General features: G+C 38.0%; 1 long non-coding RNA gene across 14 annotated transcripts in view; it reads left to right on the forward strand.

Moving 5' to 3' along the window:
• LOC116243418 (uncharacterized) overlaps nucleotides 1–16199 on the forward strand; it is a 326478-nt gene that overhangs the window by 222823 nt on the left and 87456 nt on the right. For 13 of the 14 annotated variants that reach the window (XR_016469845.1, XR_016469847.1, XR_016469839.1 and 10 more), the window contains one exon: nucleotides 11583–11655. The exons of the other annotated variant lie outside the window; for it this stretch is intronic. This is a non-coding gene — a long non-coding RNA (uncharacterized LOC116243418). The remainder of the gene's footprint in view (nucleotides 1–11582; nucleotides 11656–16199) is intronic. 14 annotated transcript variants of the gene reach the window in all.

The following is a 16199-nucleotide window of genomic DNA, read 5'->3' on the forward strand; positions in this document are numbered from 1 at the left end:
CTCTGTACATTTCTTCTATTGTTAATTTTTAGTATCCTTGAAAACTCACACTGCAGAACTTTACTGGCACCAATTGATCATAAAATAAGAAGTAAGAAATTAAAGCACATCTATTTTGGGGGTAAGGCTGATTCTTTCAGTCTGATAATTTATTTCTGTGCTCAGTTATGCTGCATATTTTTTTTCCCTGTTTTGATACATGAGTGGTATATCATAGCATTCAAGTTTATTTCCTACTCAAAGTTTCTTTTTAGGCCTACCACAGGACACAATCCTAGAAGTTAGAATGTAATTACAGATTTTGCATCTCTTGTATGACCTGTCAGAGTCTGCTATCTCTTATAAAGCCATTCCAGCATATACTTAATGTCAATTTGATAGAAGTAACACTTTCATAGGTTCTCTTTGATTGACACATTTAAAATGACATCAGTTCCTGGCTTTAAAACCTATTGTTATTAAGTTTCTGTTGCTATTTATGTTAGAAATATGTGCACGTATGTCAAAACAATATATCAACTTTGCTGATTGGCTATGCCTAGATTGTGTTGCCAAGGGAACAGAACAATTGCTTTTAATCTTTTCTAAATTGTCCTATCTGTTTATTTCATATTTTATTTTCTAAAAGCAGAATTAAATGATTATTTATTTTTTTTTACCATTGGTACATTCTGTTTATTTAATGAAATGTTCACAGAAACACTGCTTTTGTCAAGATTAAAAAGTAAACAACTGTGGATTATTTCAGATATACGACTATTAGGAAAACAACTAGCTTTTGGTTTGGTGTATTTAGGAGTTGTTGGCTATATTTTAAACAGCCTATATTGGATTTATCACTTCACATTTAGCTCTTCATGATGGTCAGTTCCAACCTAAGTGGGCCTGGGAAAGAAGTGATTTCTACACACACTTTTTTCCAAATTAATTGTTATATAACTTCAAAGTAAATCTTCCAGAAAATTTATTTTTCCTGAAAATAAGGAACTTAGATTGAAGCATTTCTCTTGAAAATTGTCTCATGTGATTTTGTGTCAAAAATGAATGTGTATGAAGATGAGTTTCCCAATCTTTGTTGCTGGTTTGTCAGAGAAATAACAGTATCCAGCAAAGAAAAAAGGTGGCTCTATATCCGGGCATATTTCCATCAAAATGATTGATTAGATCTACTAGCTGATTACATCAAAGGGGTTATAAGACCTAGTGTATGTGTTCTGGTTCTGGATGTATCATCATACCTAATAGGATATATTCCAATAGTCTTCAGGGCTTTTTTTCAGTTGATGGCAAAAGAAGATCAGAGAGATCTTACACCTGTAGGCTATTTTTAATTGATGGTAAAAGAAGATCAGAGAGATCTTACACCTGTGCAATGTTTCATTGTCCTTTGCTATATTATACTGAAATGTTCTGTAACTGTAACCTCAATAACATGATAAATACTGCATGCACAGTCCAAAAGAGCATGCACTGCAAGAAATTTTATTACTAAAGTAAATAAAACATTGTTGATATGACTACAATAGAGAGATTTATGTTGGGAAAGATCAACAATGCAAATACAGACTCGCCAGGTTCTACCCAAAGAATGAGAACAAACATTATATTTCAGCAAAAAGGAAGAAATGCACTTAGAACTCTCCTGGCCAGTTCTTCAGCAATCACTTTTCACAAGGATCATGGTTTGTGTTCCCAACCCACTCTTTGATGTTATCTAACTATTGTATCAACTGTTTTGCTATAATATTATTTTGAAATGCCTTCCAAGGGCTGGTATAAATGCAAATAGTTAGGCATTTCTCTGAGTTCATTATGCCTAAAATACATGAAACAATTGCCTTATTTTTACCGATTAAACTGTAATGTATTACCACTTGCAGAGAATCAGATTAAGCAAAGTATCATGTGAAAATAATAAAAACCCTTTAATTGATTTTACAAATAGTATCACCCACCTAAAAATATGGGAAAATTGGAATTTAGTGATGCAGGATCAAGCATTATTTCATGTTGATAAGGTGATCTGCTCGATCAGATGTAACAGGAATGAAATTCTCTGCATGTTCATTAAAAGTATAGTGAAACTTTATAACAAAAGATACATCCAATGACAATGACAGTCATAGAAATATGGAGTTGAATATGGGCTTGAATGGAAGAAGGATAACACGATCTCAGGGGAATTTTTAGCAGAACAAGAGCCCGTAGGCCATGTCCTGTTAAGGAAAGAGCAAAAGAGGTGTCAGTGGAAAAAAAAAAAAAAAAAACGCAAGATTTTCTAGAGTAACCTGAGGGTTATTTCACCACCTGAATGAAAGTTTTAGATACTTTGGAACCCATGCTATTTGATTTCAAGGAGCAGATGACACCTCCACCTAAGTCTGTGAAGTATTTTTTTGCTGTTAATCCTGGCCATAAGACAAAGTGACTCAGGTAGAATATAATGCTATTCCCACATCAGTGAATGTAAGGAGTGTGGAAAATGATACAGACCTATCCCTTTCATGTTATAATATTAATCTGCACTGGCACAACATGAGTCCACTTTTACAACAAAGATTGGACGGCGAATGGGAAAGGAACACATGTCAGCTATTCTCACAACAAATCTAAATAATCTAATCTGGTGTGTGGTCCTTCTCAGAAGTTTGTCCAAGTCTGGTTACAAAATTACAGGGTTTGTTTTGTTGGTGGGATTTTTAGCTTGCTTGGTTGGTCGGTTTTGTTGTTTGTTCTTAGTGATGAAGATTTACTCTCTATCTAAGAAAAGGCTCAACTTTGCAACAATTCAGTACCTATTAAGAATTTTAGTCAGAAGAACTCTTAACATTTTTGGGTGTCAGAATCTCTCTAATTGAAAGAACTCACAGCTATATTCTGTACTTGAGTGATGTAATTTTTTCCTATCCTTTAAATGTACCAAGCACCAATCTTTAGCATACTGTGGGTTGGACTGACTGGCATCTGAACACCCTTTCTGAGTACATGTTCTGTACTTTAAAAAGCAGCCGATTCCACCCCCTTGCTGTCTGACTTTTTGCACTGAATACAACATTTATGAGAGGGACCAGAATGGCGGCCTCAGGGAGCAGTGCCTTCAGGGCCCACAGCGGCTGCAGGGCCGCACGCCCAGCCTGCCTCAGGGAACCGGCCTGTGGGAGCGGGAACAGCCGGGTGGGTGGGCACAGCCCTCTGCTTCCCTCTTTCCTTTCTGACTCTGCCAGTTTGTGGCAGCTGTGAGGGTGAGTTTGGAGACACACACTCCCTTTGGGGAACTGGGATGTGAATCCTTAGATCACAGGATGATGAAGAGAGGGGTCAGGCACTGGCATAGGCTGCCCAGGAAGGTGGTGGAGTCACCGTCCTGGAGGTGTTCAGGGAACTTTTAAATGTTGTACTGAGGGACGTGGTTTAGTGGGAAATATTGGTGATAGGCAGATGGTTGGACTGGATGATCTTAGAGGTCTTTTCCAACCTTGGTGAGTCTAATTCTAACTGGGATGTGAATCTTTAGGCCTCTCAGCACCTGCCATACAGCGCTGCACTTAGGCTCTGCTGTCCTTGTGTTCAAAGTGGTATGTAGAACTGCTCTGAATCTCCTCATGACCTGCTGATTGCATGCCTGGATGAGGAGGTACTTTATCACTTGCTGAATCACTGCTTCATGGCCTGCTCTGTCACCATGGTGTGCCCTGCAGCACCACGACTGGCTGCCTTGTACTCAGTGCTGGTGAGGCCACATCTTGCTTATGTGCTGTGTTCACTTTTGGACCCTTCATTACAAAAACAACACTGATGCCCTGATGTGTGCCCAAAGAGGGACAATGAAGCTGGTGAAGGGTCTGGAGCACAAGTCTTATGGGGAGCAGCTGAGGAACACTGGATTGTTCAGGCTGGAGAAGAGGAGGCTCAAAGGAGACCTTATTGCTCTCTACAACTCCTTTGAAAGGAGGTTGTGTCAAGGTGGGGCTTAGCCTTTTCTCCTAGGTAACAGCAATAGGATGAGAAGTAATGGTCTCAAATTGTGCCAGGGGAAGTTCTGGTTGAATATTACAAAAAATTTTGTCTCAGAAAGAGTGGTAATGCAGTGATAAGACTGCCTAGGGAGTGGTGGAGTTAGTGTCCCTGCAGGTGTTCAAGAACCGTGTAGATGTGTCATGGTTTAGTGGGCATGATGGGGATGGGCTGATGGTTGGACTTGAAGATCTTAGTGGTCTTTTCTGACTTTTAATGATTCTATGATGCTTGTTGGCTTGCAAAGTTGCAGCCTGCTCAGGTGCCACTGGTTGGATCACAGCTTTGTGACACGCCCAGCCATGACCATGGGATACACCCACCACTTCTGAAGTGCATCTGGCTGCAAGTAGTGCATGAGGTCAAGATTTGGTCAAGAACCATGGAAAGCATTACATTTATGTATTCAGATTAATACTGATGTGCAGAGTAGAGTACAAAGCAAAGAGTCTGTCTGCTACCAAGGGCAATGGATTGTCTATTTTTAACCTGGCATTTGCTGTTTACCACTTGCCCTGCCTTCAGGTTGTTACTGTCTTGCTGAGTTTTGTTTCTTCTTGTCTTTGTACAATTTGTTTCTGAGAGTTTTCCATCAGATTTCTAAAATTCAGTATTACATTGAAACTTGGCTTTGTGACATCTCATCTACCTAAAACACCAAAGTCATCCCCATGCTGACAGCTGTGAAATACTGTCTGCTTGTCACTAGAAGCTGAAGGGAAAGGTGCTTTCAAAAGGTACCTCCTTTTTCAGGACTTGCTTTCCAAGACTTTGTTATGTCTGATGGGCTGGATCAAGACTAGGTTTCTTCTACATCAGGGATTCATCTTGCCATGCCACATAGCAGCTACTTGCTAATTCCTCGTCTCAGATTCTACTGCTGAAGAAATCAGGCTGGTTGCCTGCGTTCAGAAAATCTGTCCATCTTTTACATGAGGTGCAATGCCTTCAGGAAACAGGAGGGATAAATACATTTGTGGTTTTTTGTTTTGTATTTTGTTTTGTTCTTTATATACAAATGATCTCAGTATCACTACAGAGCATAATGCTTCAGCTTTCATTTACTGCAGATATCACAATCTTCTACCCACTCCCTCAAGTCAGGCTATGCTAAACCAAAATTTACATTCTGTATTCTAGCAAAATTCTATACAAAAGTTAAAGGATTCCCCAGAGTTAACGTGCTGAAAGGCAAGGTAACGTACCAAAGCACCAGGATAGCTTTTGTAGTTTATAATATGTCAATTTGTACAGTAAATAGGGTCTGTGTTTAATGCTCCCCTGCAGCGATGACTATTAATAATAAAAGGCCTTGAAAGGAACTGAACTTTCATGATAAAGTATTTCTGACAGCTAGCTTCTCAGCACAACAACTGTTGTCCCCAGAGACTCATTCAACATTCATTTGAATCATGGAGAAAGAAGACCAGTTTGGAAGATGTTTTTCTGGAGAGCAGAGGGGCACTTTGATCCTAGCTCAGATAACAGCTGCTCTACCTGAGCGGATTTTCGGGTAGATGTATCCTTCAGCCCAGGTAAGCCTCAGGGGAGGTGTCCGGTTGACCTCAAAGCTCAGGCAAGGCACCTGATACTTGAGGGAGGGTCTTTGAATGGGCAAGAGGACCTGGCATCACATTTTATCATTCTGTCAGTCTTGTGTTTCTGGCAAAAGGCTGTGTACACAGGAAGGGAACTCCTGAAGGGATTGAAGTCGCACCTTGAATTTTTTTTTCCTATTGTAAAATAAAAAAGGAGGCAGAAAGCCAAAATACTTTGATTAGATTTTGTCTGTACTATTGTGTTTTCTCACTGCCCTTGGAGAGTACAAAGCACTTCATTTGAAATCTATGACCCTGATTTCCCAAAGCTGGAGCAAAAAGCAAATACCTGATACTGGATAAATTTCTCAGTGGAAAATGAAACAGTTCATATTGTGCCTGCAAGAGCTGCAGCGATGGACATCATGGAAATCTCTACAGTAAACATTCAGTGATAGTTCTTGCAAAATTCTTTGGTGCTTAAGAAGACAAAAATCTGACTGAAATTAATTATATCTTTTTCTGAATATGATCTAATAAAGATTACTGCATTTTCTTTTTTTTTTTTTCCAACAACAATATCTATGATGATTCATGTAAATTAATGTGCAAAACATTTCAACTTCTTTGACTTTAGAAAAAGTGACTAATTTTCAAAACTGATTTGTCTTTAATAATTCTTTCTTCTTTCCCATCCCTGTCTTTGTGACACTGGGATAAATCCAGAGTAACTCAGACAGAGGTTGCACTTAACAAACTTTCATTTTTTATCACAAGGTCATTTAGAAATGCCTCCTTAAAGCTGTTGCTCCATTATGATTCTGTTCATTCTTTTCCTCACCAAGGATATTTTATCACACATTTAAAGAACATGAAGCTGGGGAAGCCTCAAGATGTCCTTTGATCTGGAATCTCACATTATGTCCCTGATGCCGTAACTTTTTCTGCGACAAAAATAGTTGCTGAAGCCAATATCTGTAAGGCAGGAGATCAACTCCCTGTATTGGCTGTCTTCTCATCAGCTTCAGAAGATTTTCAAAAGAAACGAGAAACCTGCAGAACACAGGCTTTGTGAGCTTGATTAAAATCCAGTGGTGATACAGCATGAAAGCAAATAAAATAAGTGTCTGAAAAACAGTGAAACTTCAGCTTTGCCACAGTGAATGGTCAGAGCTGCACCTTAAAACCACTGCCAGTTCTCCAGTCTGAGAGCATGTTGCTTGTTTTGTGGCATTCAAAGCAGAGACCTCTTACAGCTCCTCTCCATTGGGATATGGCAGTTCTCCAAGCATTTGTGAGCAGTGGCATGGAGGAATTATTTTAACTGCAGAAGTGAAGATAGCGGAACACGGAGTATGGATTTGAGCTCTGCACAGGGGTAGCTTTTGGTGTTTCTGACAAAAACCTACTTGTGAAAAGAAGAGACATGCACAAAGTCCAGCCCTGCAGCCAATTTTCAGTGGCTTTAATGGGAACTTTTCTGGCATAAAAACCAGGGACAAGCCAGCTGCAGTGCACGCATACGGAGTCAACCTGTGGCTTCCCGTGGGATTGAGATGTGGAAGAGAGGCAGCAAGATATAACAGCCGTGCTTTGGAAAGTTTCACCTGCTGAAAGAGGCTACTGGGGGAGATATTTGAGGATGAAGGATTTCTGTGGTGCTTTTGTATACAGTTTACACAGCCGACCTTTTAAACTGCTAACAGAGTACAGAGCCTAGAAACATTCACAGTCACTCCTGAGTTAAGGGTTTTGTCCTGTTGAGCCATTACATTATCTGAGTCTAAACTAAAGAGTTTTTGGCTCTGAATAATTTAGGTGAGAGAGCTAGCCCTAGGCCAGGTGCTCTACTTATGCAGATGGTGAAATAAATTATTCAGAAAAGGAGACAGGTAAAACAGATGGGAAAGGACGCCAAAACAAGACACCCAGAGGGCAGCTGTTTTACAGCTCCCCTGCCAAGCACCTTACTTACCAGGAGGGCTGTGGTAATGAGTGAAGCGGTGGTATTGAAAATGAACTTTGCCTTCTTAATTCATGTGGTGGTCACAGGGGAGAAGACTGCTGATGCCTGGAAGCAATCACCAGTGTTTAAACCATCGCAACCTGTGCTTTAAAATTAGGGAACACTTTCGCAAAGGATTTGCCCTATCAATGGGACAGAGGTTCCCAAATTATTTGATTTTGAAAATGAACTTCAGTGAGTGGGAAGAAATATACTCCTCAAAATATTGACTCAATCTAAACAACATTTTTCAAACTACTTACGCAGCCATGTTGTTCAGTTTTGTTTTGTCTTTCCAGATAGATGGATTTTTCATTTTGATTAAACTTGTGTAATTTGGAGTCTATTTTTCAAAGCAGCTTGGGATTCTTACTACTTTTGTCTATGGTCATATGCATCAATTTTTATAGAACCCATCATTTCAACTATGAGAAATAAAGGCCTTTGATATTAAAAGTACTCATACAGTCCAGGAACTTATGCCAAATCAATTAAAAGTTCTAAATTATCTTGCCATTTTTACTGACAAGTGAATATTCTGCCGGCTTTTACTGTCAGTCATGTTTAATTCTTTCACTAATGACTATCACTAACTTTACTGATGGTTGGCAATGAAAGAAAAGTGTCATGAATGTATACAAAAGCTGACACAGTTTTTTAGGAGGCTAAATAAACAAATTACTGCATGTTTGATTTTCTAAATTACATTCCTATAATAGAGAATCTATGTCACACAAATAACCTCTCTGGTTTTGAGGGAATAAAGAAATTTGTCTGCGAAAGCGACAAATTTAGATGTATAGTGAGCCATGCCTACGTATGCAGTTACACTTTCTAGTCAACAGGAGTTAGATGCTTCCCTGTGCACTGTTTCACTGGGGATAAGTTTCTATGTAGAAAAGATATCTGGCTTGCTTGCTTCTCTTCCCCAGGAGTAAGTGGCAAAGGATACGAGATAAAGAGGAAAGAAGGAAGGTGAAAAGAGAAACTTGAGCAAGAGAAAGGGAAACAGGTGAAAGATTTGGCTACAGAAAAGCAATGCGTGAAAGGAATGCTTATGTGTCACACACTAGGAGATCCCCCCTGAATTTCTTCAGCCTAGATACTGGCATCGAAGTTCCCCTATTAGCAAACTGTGCCAAAGCTGCCACATCCGTGATATGTTCCTGGAGAAACTGACTCCCTGCAGGACCTTGAAAAGTTAATCTCACTTTTCTGTATCTCTTCTTTTTTGTGTTACCTGGTGTGGCTGAGCCCTCTGAGGCAGAAGCTGTATGTCTGTATTTCATGTCTATGACACTTAGCATAATGTCTCCTCAGCCTTCCTGGGGGTCGGGTGTAAGTGCAGCACAGATAATGCTGCCACGCGTATTCTTCTTGCAGAGAACACACTTGAATGTAAATCCAGTGCATCAACCCGCTCCCTATGATCTTTATATTGTATTTCCATGCAGAAAGGGTTCTGTGGATAAAGCACATTCATATTGCAATATAGGTTATCATAATAATGATTTCTCAGTTAAGGAATAATCTAAATCTGACAAAGGCATTTTGAAGGCTCTTTCAGGTATAGATTCTTCTTTTTTTTTCCTAAGTCATGCATTTACAATGTTATGATAAATTGGGTGAAAGTGAATTAACAGCAAAACTCAGTGTGGCTAAAGTTAAAATTCAGGAAAAATGTTAGAAAAGTGAAACTCATTATTTGATCTCAAACATCTGTAAAGTTAGCACAGAAGGACACAAAGTTGCTCATTCAAACAGTTAATATTTTTCCATTTTAGCTTTACTCCAGTGTAAAAGTTCTTCTCAAATAACACTTAATGTAATCATTATTTCCCAAAGTACGTGCAAAGCAGCCTTCTTTGTCATCCTAAGAAAGTTTCTTTTGCTGCCCAATACAAGTTCTAAAAAACATATTGTTACATATTCTTACAGTCTACAGGCTCTTCTCTGAGCTGACATTCCACGTGTACTTATCTGAGGTATTATGTAAGACCAAGAATCTCACTTTCTGGTTAGATGAGTGTGTTAGCTAAGGATGACAGTCAGTCAATAAATCTTTTCACTTTCTCTGTACTTCCTTTGATCTCCAAAGAGGATTTTGCCATCTTCTTCAAAGAAAACAATATCCGGTGATGTCCATCTTTTCTGATTCCCTCTTCATATCTTTTCTTCTTAGTGACCATTGTTGTGGCTTCTTGACTTCTTTCATTTGATTGCTGACTGATACACTTGAAGTATTTACTCTTCTTTCATGTCTGTTGTCTTGCCCACCATTTTAATTAGTCTTCTTTTCTGACTCTCTTTCCTAGAAATGCAGACATTTTTTGTATTGTCTGTCCTCAGAGAGCTGTCCCTTAGTTCTGCCTATCTCCAGCACTACACCACTTTCTTCTCTTCCTCGACTGTATCCCCTACCATCATTAGCAAAGTTCCTTTATTCTAGTGGCATCTTGGATCCCCTTTCTTCTAGTTCTTTGCTGATCCACCTCATAAAAAACACTGTCCTGGGCAAAACTCTGGCTCTCTCTCATGCCCCAAGTCTTTGATTCTTTGTTTTTCCTACTGTTGTTCATACCAATCTCTTCCTTCCACACTCTTTCCCTATTTTTACTACATTTTACTAACTTAATGATTACCTTTCTCATCTGCATGCCTGTCTGTTACCTATGCCACTTTTTTTTCTCAGTAAGTCTTTGTTGCACAGCAAAGATACGCTGTAAGTGTTACCGAGAAACTCTTTTCAAATCATGTAATCACTTTGCAATTCCCTCTATTCAAGTCTAGATCCTGTTTACTTTGAGTTCTGATCCTAAAGGAGAAATATATGTATGTCTGCATTAGCAATGTGAGTTACATTATCCAGTAGTTCGAGGAGAGGGATTGTTGTTTCAGTTCATTAAAATGTTTTTCTCTTTTCTTATCAGGCCTTATAATCAATAAATGAGAAAGATCACAAGTGTCATCTCTGAAGTCCCCAGGCAGTATGAGGCAAAACAAGAAAGCTATTCTGTTAGAAATTGCATGCTGTATCAATGCAGATAAAGGAGTTTCCATTTAGTTTGTTGAAAAACTGTCATCTACATAGAAGAAAATAACTAACAATTCTGAATTAGCACAGACTGTGGGAGAATGGGGATGTACCAGTAAATACTCACCTAGTAATCAATGAAATAGAAAAATTCTGTTCTGTTGAGCTGAATTGTAATTAGTAACAGAATCGACAAAGGTGTACTTTAAATCTTGAGAAATCTGAGCAGTGTCTTGGAAATTTCTTCAGAAAAGCAGATAATGAATGACCTCACTGCATTGCAGGGTGTAGCTATCACCTACAACGACAAATACATCATCATAGATATAAATTGATCTTTTAAGTTGTCTTAATGTAGGTAAGATGTAATTACCTGTTCTCAAACCATCCTTAGTGTCTGATACAATTTTTATAGTAATATTTGTGGTGAAGAAGTGTCTTATGCATGATTTATGACCTTGATCTATTAATTTAGTATGTTTTCAAGAGCCTGAAACTTTTGGCCTTCATCTGTGAAAGAGAAACTGTGATCTGATGCATGGCTTAGTATCTTTTTCCAAATGTCTGGAAATTTAGAGGATCTGGTTTTCTATAAGTCATGAAAACAGAATTTTTGGGAGTCTGTTTCTGTTAAGATGAGTGAAATTTGTACAGCTGAAATCACGCTTAGGCTGACAAGACTGGGTTTTTTCACTAGTAAGCTGTATAGTGAATCTTTAACAATAAATATGGTCAACAGTCTTACACCATGATTAATGATTTAGATTCTGGCTTATCCCAATACAAGTGCTTTTTATAAGTGCTTTGCACAACAGTGAAGTTCATCTTAAAATATTACATTATAAACACTTTCTATATACAAGGATTAATTACTGAAACCTGAAACTCTGAATTCAAATGTTGAACTGTTAACTAAGTCCTATTTCATGGGAACGTTGGAAGTTGGTATTCTTTCTCACTTTTTTTTTTTTTTTTTTTTTTTTTTACGGAGATGGAAAGAAATGCACAAGAGCATGGATATGTAAATAACTTTTCCTGACTTTTCCTGACACATTTCAGATTTGGTAAGTAAATTTGAATGAACATATTTGTTTGAGTGAATCCCACTGGCCAAAATCTTTGATTATGGTGTATTTCTTTCTTGAAACCTCTTTTCATGGATGAAAAGCTTTGTACATTGCAAAAGCCAGTTTTTTAATCGGCTAATGTTCTTATCAGTTATTCTCTAATATGGTATAATATAATTGGTGCAAAATATCAGAAAAAAACCCAATCTCTTTGCTGGCAGCAGTAGGCAAGATTTGCAAAGTAAACTCCAGTGGGCAGGTTAAAGGCCCCAGGTTTTAAAAGAGCTCCTGTGCATTAAATTATCTAAGATAAAATCCTATCTCACATAAGTCAATAGATAAAATTCATGTAATGTTTACATTCATGGTTTTGGCCTGAAATATGATTTTAGTTAAGTAAACCTGATATTTTTAGAAATGCAGGCACTGTTTTAAGCAGATATGCATCAAAAATAAGATGAAAGGAGCACCAGACACAAAACTAAATGCGTTTTAGAAGTGAAATGCTAGGTTTCCGGGAGGACTGTTCCAAATTGCTGTGGTGGGCAGCCAAACCCTTCTAAGGGAGTTGTGTTTTGTCCAGTCAATTTATTTCAGGACTTAAAATTGCAATTTTCTGCTACAGTAGTTGTTTTCTTTTGTTTCTTGATTAGAAATAAATGTGGGACAGGTGTTAGTCTCCATGCAATAAAGTTGAGACAAGACTTTTGTAGGCAGACAGGCATAGAAGGCAGTTCATGTACAATGTGTAAGTGTATTCATATCATGTTCAAGGCATCTGCACATTATATGCCTTTTTTTTCAGTCACGACTTTCCATCTTCCATTTGCACCATCTTATTCAAGTTTTCAAGAATGTCAGACTAATTCTTGCAAGCTTTCAATGTCAAGATTTGCACATTCAAACTAAATGAAAATAAAGTGCAAAGGTGACTGAAATGATACAGAGAGACAGTAGAGTAGTACGGTTATGGAAAGGTTTTATAACAGTGTGTAACTACAAAGTAGTCTGCTGAGAAGCACCAATCTGGGGAATCAGACAAGGCAAAAAGCCAGCAAAGAGGCTATAAAATTGGCATCAAGAGAAGACGCGGTGTTACTGCCTTGGTAGAGCTATGCAGTTTTTAGCTCATGACGCAAGAAGGAGGGGAAGGAAAGAATCTTGTCTTTTTAATGCCTGTTCCCATGCAAAGTCTGGTAAACCAAATTCTGACTGGCCTATTGCAAAATAAAATGTTAGAATTTCACCAAGTCAGAAGGCATGAGGAGTTATATCCACAAGGGAGTGAATTTTTCATGCAGCAAACCGTGGTTGATATCACTCATGAAGAAAGATGCAACTAAATGGAGGAAGAAAACACACAGAAGAAATGAAATATTTTCCACGTATTTTGCTTTGATGGAAAAATGCAATAACACTTAAAATCTAGTGAAATAAAAGGAAGCTAATGTTTTAGCTTTTGCATGTATCTGTGGATATACAGAAGCTATTATTAACATGCACCTTACTATAATGATTCATACAGATGTTAAGCAGGATTATGAGGTAAATAAAGGCACAACCATCCTCTTAAATCATGCTATACTGATCAAACAGCTCTGTACAATACCATAGCTATTTACTTACAACAAGATAAAACATGATTAGTGCCCATTACCAGTGTGGTAAAATGAAAATAATCTCAAAGCACATGTTACCCAAGCAGAGAGTACTGAACTGAAATAGAGCCAAGTAACAAATTCATACTCATCAAAGAAGTTATTAAAAAATTATGAATTTCATCAAATAACTTATGAATGCCTACACTTGCTGATTCAGCAAACCTCCAAACACCGCTTGATTTTAAGCATGTAAATGAATACTTTTCAACCTGGGGTCTACAGGTACCTGGGATTCCATAGTCTCCTCTTAAGAGCCCCCAAAGAGATAAAAGAACATTATGCCTTTAAAGTTCACTTTTCCTCTGCTAAACTTACAAGAACGGCATGTCCTAAAAGGGTAAGGACTGGTAATTTAATCTGGCTCCTTGTCCATCCAAAATCTTAATTATGTGAGATTAGAGAATTAAAGCACTACAAACAAACAGAACATTCATTCAGTTTGCCATTACTACACATACTAATTTTACTGTTACAATAGTTAATCATTTAAACGTTGGCTGTATAAGTCTTTTTATTGCATACATTATACAGAACAGAAAAAAATCACCACAAAATACAAATAGATTCAATGCTCATTTTGGGAGATCGAAAATTACACTGAAGTACATTTAAAATGTGTACCTAGAAGGCTTAGAGGTTGGATTTTCAAACTCACAGAACTCAGACAAATAAAACTAGCTTCCTCCACAGTATGACCAAGTTATAATTCCTTCATTAAGATTATCTCTATGCTAAGATGGAATGGATCTGTGTTGGCTGCATTATTGTGAGAACTAAGGTCAAAATGTGTTTTTATAGTTTGGAAACTGTGCTTTTCCCATTCACTCAGTGCTGTCAGAAATCTTTACGTTTGAATTTTCACAACAATAATAATAGTTTTGCTTTTAAATGGGAACTCAGCATAGTAATTATCAGCCCATACAAAATGAATGGTTAAAAAAAATTATCATCTGAACCTAAGGTTTTATAATGCAAGATGCCTTATAATCTCAGAAGAAATCCTCACATTCTAATAAAATAAAGTAACTGGAGGCAGAGTGAAATTAATAGTCAGCAACCATAACAATACTCCTGTAATTAAATATTTCACATTTCAAGGATACCTATTCACAAAACACTTAAATAGCTCATCAGTTTGGCCACTCTCCCTTGCTTGTAAGCAAAGGAATGCATTCAGCCGAGTGGACATGCTTATTGTGCATCTTCTTCAGGGAAACAGTTTATGACCACAGTTTTGCAATGAGACCGTCTCATGTCTATAAAATGCAATGAAATCAGCCATATACTGTATGCAGTTTAGGGGGAAAAAAGTCACTTGAAGGCTTGAGTTGTCCTTAGGTGAAAGAGCAAAACACTCCACAGAAGAGGTCAATTGGATGTGGAGACCAAGGCTATGGCAGAAGCTTCATAACTGATTAGCAGGCAGAATTCTCTGAGGGTTGTCAATCATGTTTTGCTTCCTCCAACACAAATGCTTGTTTATTTTTAGTCTCCTAAGGCTTTGCTAGCACTAGGCAGCAGGGCCAATGTGTAGCAGTGCAGAGCTCTCAGCTGCAGCAGTTCAGCTGGCAACTGGGAGAACTCAGCACTTCTCATGATTAGTCTCTAGACTGAGGCAGGACAATGTCTGTCCTGAAAAGTAAGGCAGAAATTAAGGTGGCACCTCACTTTCCAGTCAAATGCTTCTGTAAGTGTCTTAGTAAAGTGTGTCTGATAGGCTTAGCCCACACAAGTGCAGAACCTGTTTGCATTCTGCCTCTGATGATGTCTCCTTCTGTAATGTATAGCTGCACACAAAAACACACATGAATATTTTTTCTAGATTTGAGCCTAACACTTAGGAAAAATAAAATAATGTCTGTGGCATTGCTCCTGTTTTCTAAAAGTAAACTTGTTGAATGAGGGAGGTTCTCTCTACAGGTATAAAATGTCATTTAATATGTATATTGTTTTTTAAAAATGTAATTATCTATATTGATATGTTTCACTCTTACAGTAAAGCAGTACTAAACAAAACTCTAGCTCCACACATCCTTTATTGTTTTATTTTATAAATCTAAAGAAAAAATGGCTCACAGCAGTCTTGAGAAACAAGCTGCATCTGTTTAATATTAAGGTGCAAAAAATAATAATAAAACCATTACTTTTGGAATATCCAAATAACCTGAGGAAAAATAGCATCCAGCTGGCCCTTGGTATAACTGGTTTTTACATCAGTTGGATGTCTCTGGGATTACCAGATTCAACACTTATCTTTAAGTAGAGTGAGTTTCTAAAGATGTAGCATCCAGAAACTTGTGAGTAATCTGTCTGCTTAGAAGTACAATATTGTGTTACCAGATCTGCCGAGCAAATGCACAATAAAGTTAATCCTTTGGTTCTGGAAAAGCTGTAGGCATTGCAATGGCAGATGTGCTGAAACAGAAGTGTTTACATTTGTTAGGGCTTGTGAAGCAGCAACTCCACCATCTCACAAGTGTATGAATTTCCTGCAAGCATTTACCTAAGGGCTATCTTGGGGAAGGAAAAGAGCTCAGAAGGAGTCTCTGAAGCCCGCTGGCAGACTGGCAAACCTCTCTCCTGGTTGTCTCATGCCTTTGAGCGAGATATTACGGCACTAACGTGCTTTTGGTATACAGGGGAAAGTATTACAAAGACCAATATGCAGTCATATGTAACAGGTTTTCCACTTCTTTCTGATGCCATATGGGAAGCAAGAAAAATGTTACTATTAAAGGGTTTGTACAGTGGATGTATGACATGATTCTGGTTTGGGCAGAACTTTGAGACAGAGCTGCCTTCTAGACCTTATCCTACAGCAAGCTCCAGAGTAGACTGGGAGGCCTCAAATTCAGAAAGCCAGGTTCTGTAGAACACAGA

This window comes from Phasianus colchicus, chromosome 10 (genome assembly GCF_987193195.1).
Source record: "Phasianus colchicus chromosome 10, bPhaCol1.hap1.1, whole genome shotgun sequence".
In the NCBI taxonomy this organism is placed as follows: Eukaryota; Metazoa; Chordata; class Aves; order Galliformes; family Phasianidae; genus Phasianus; species Phasianus colchicus.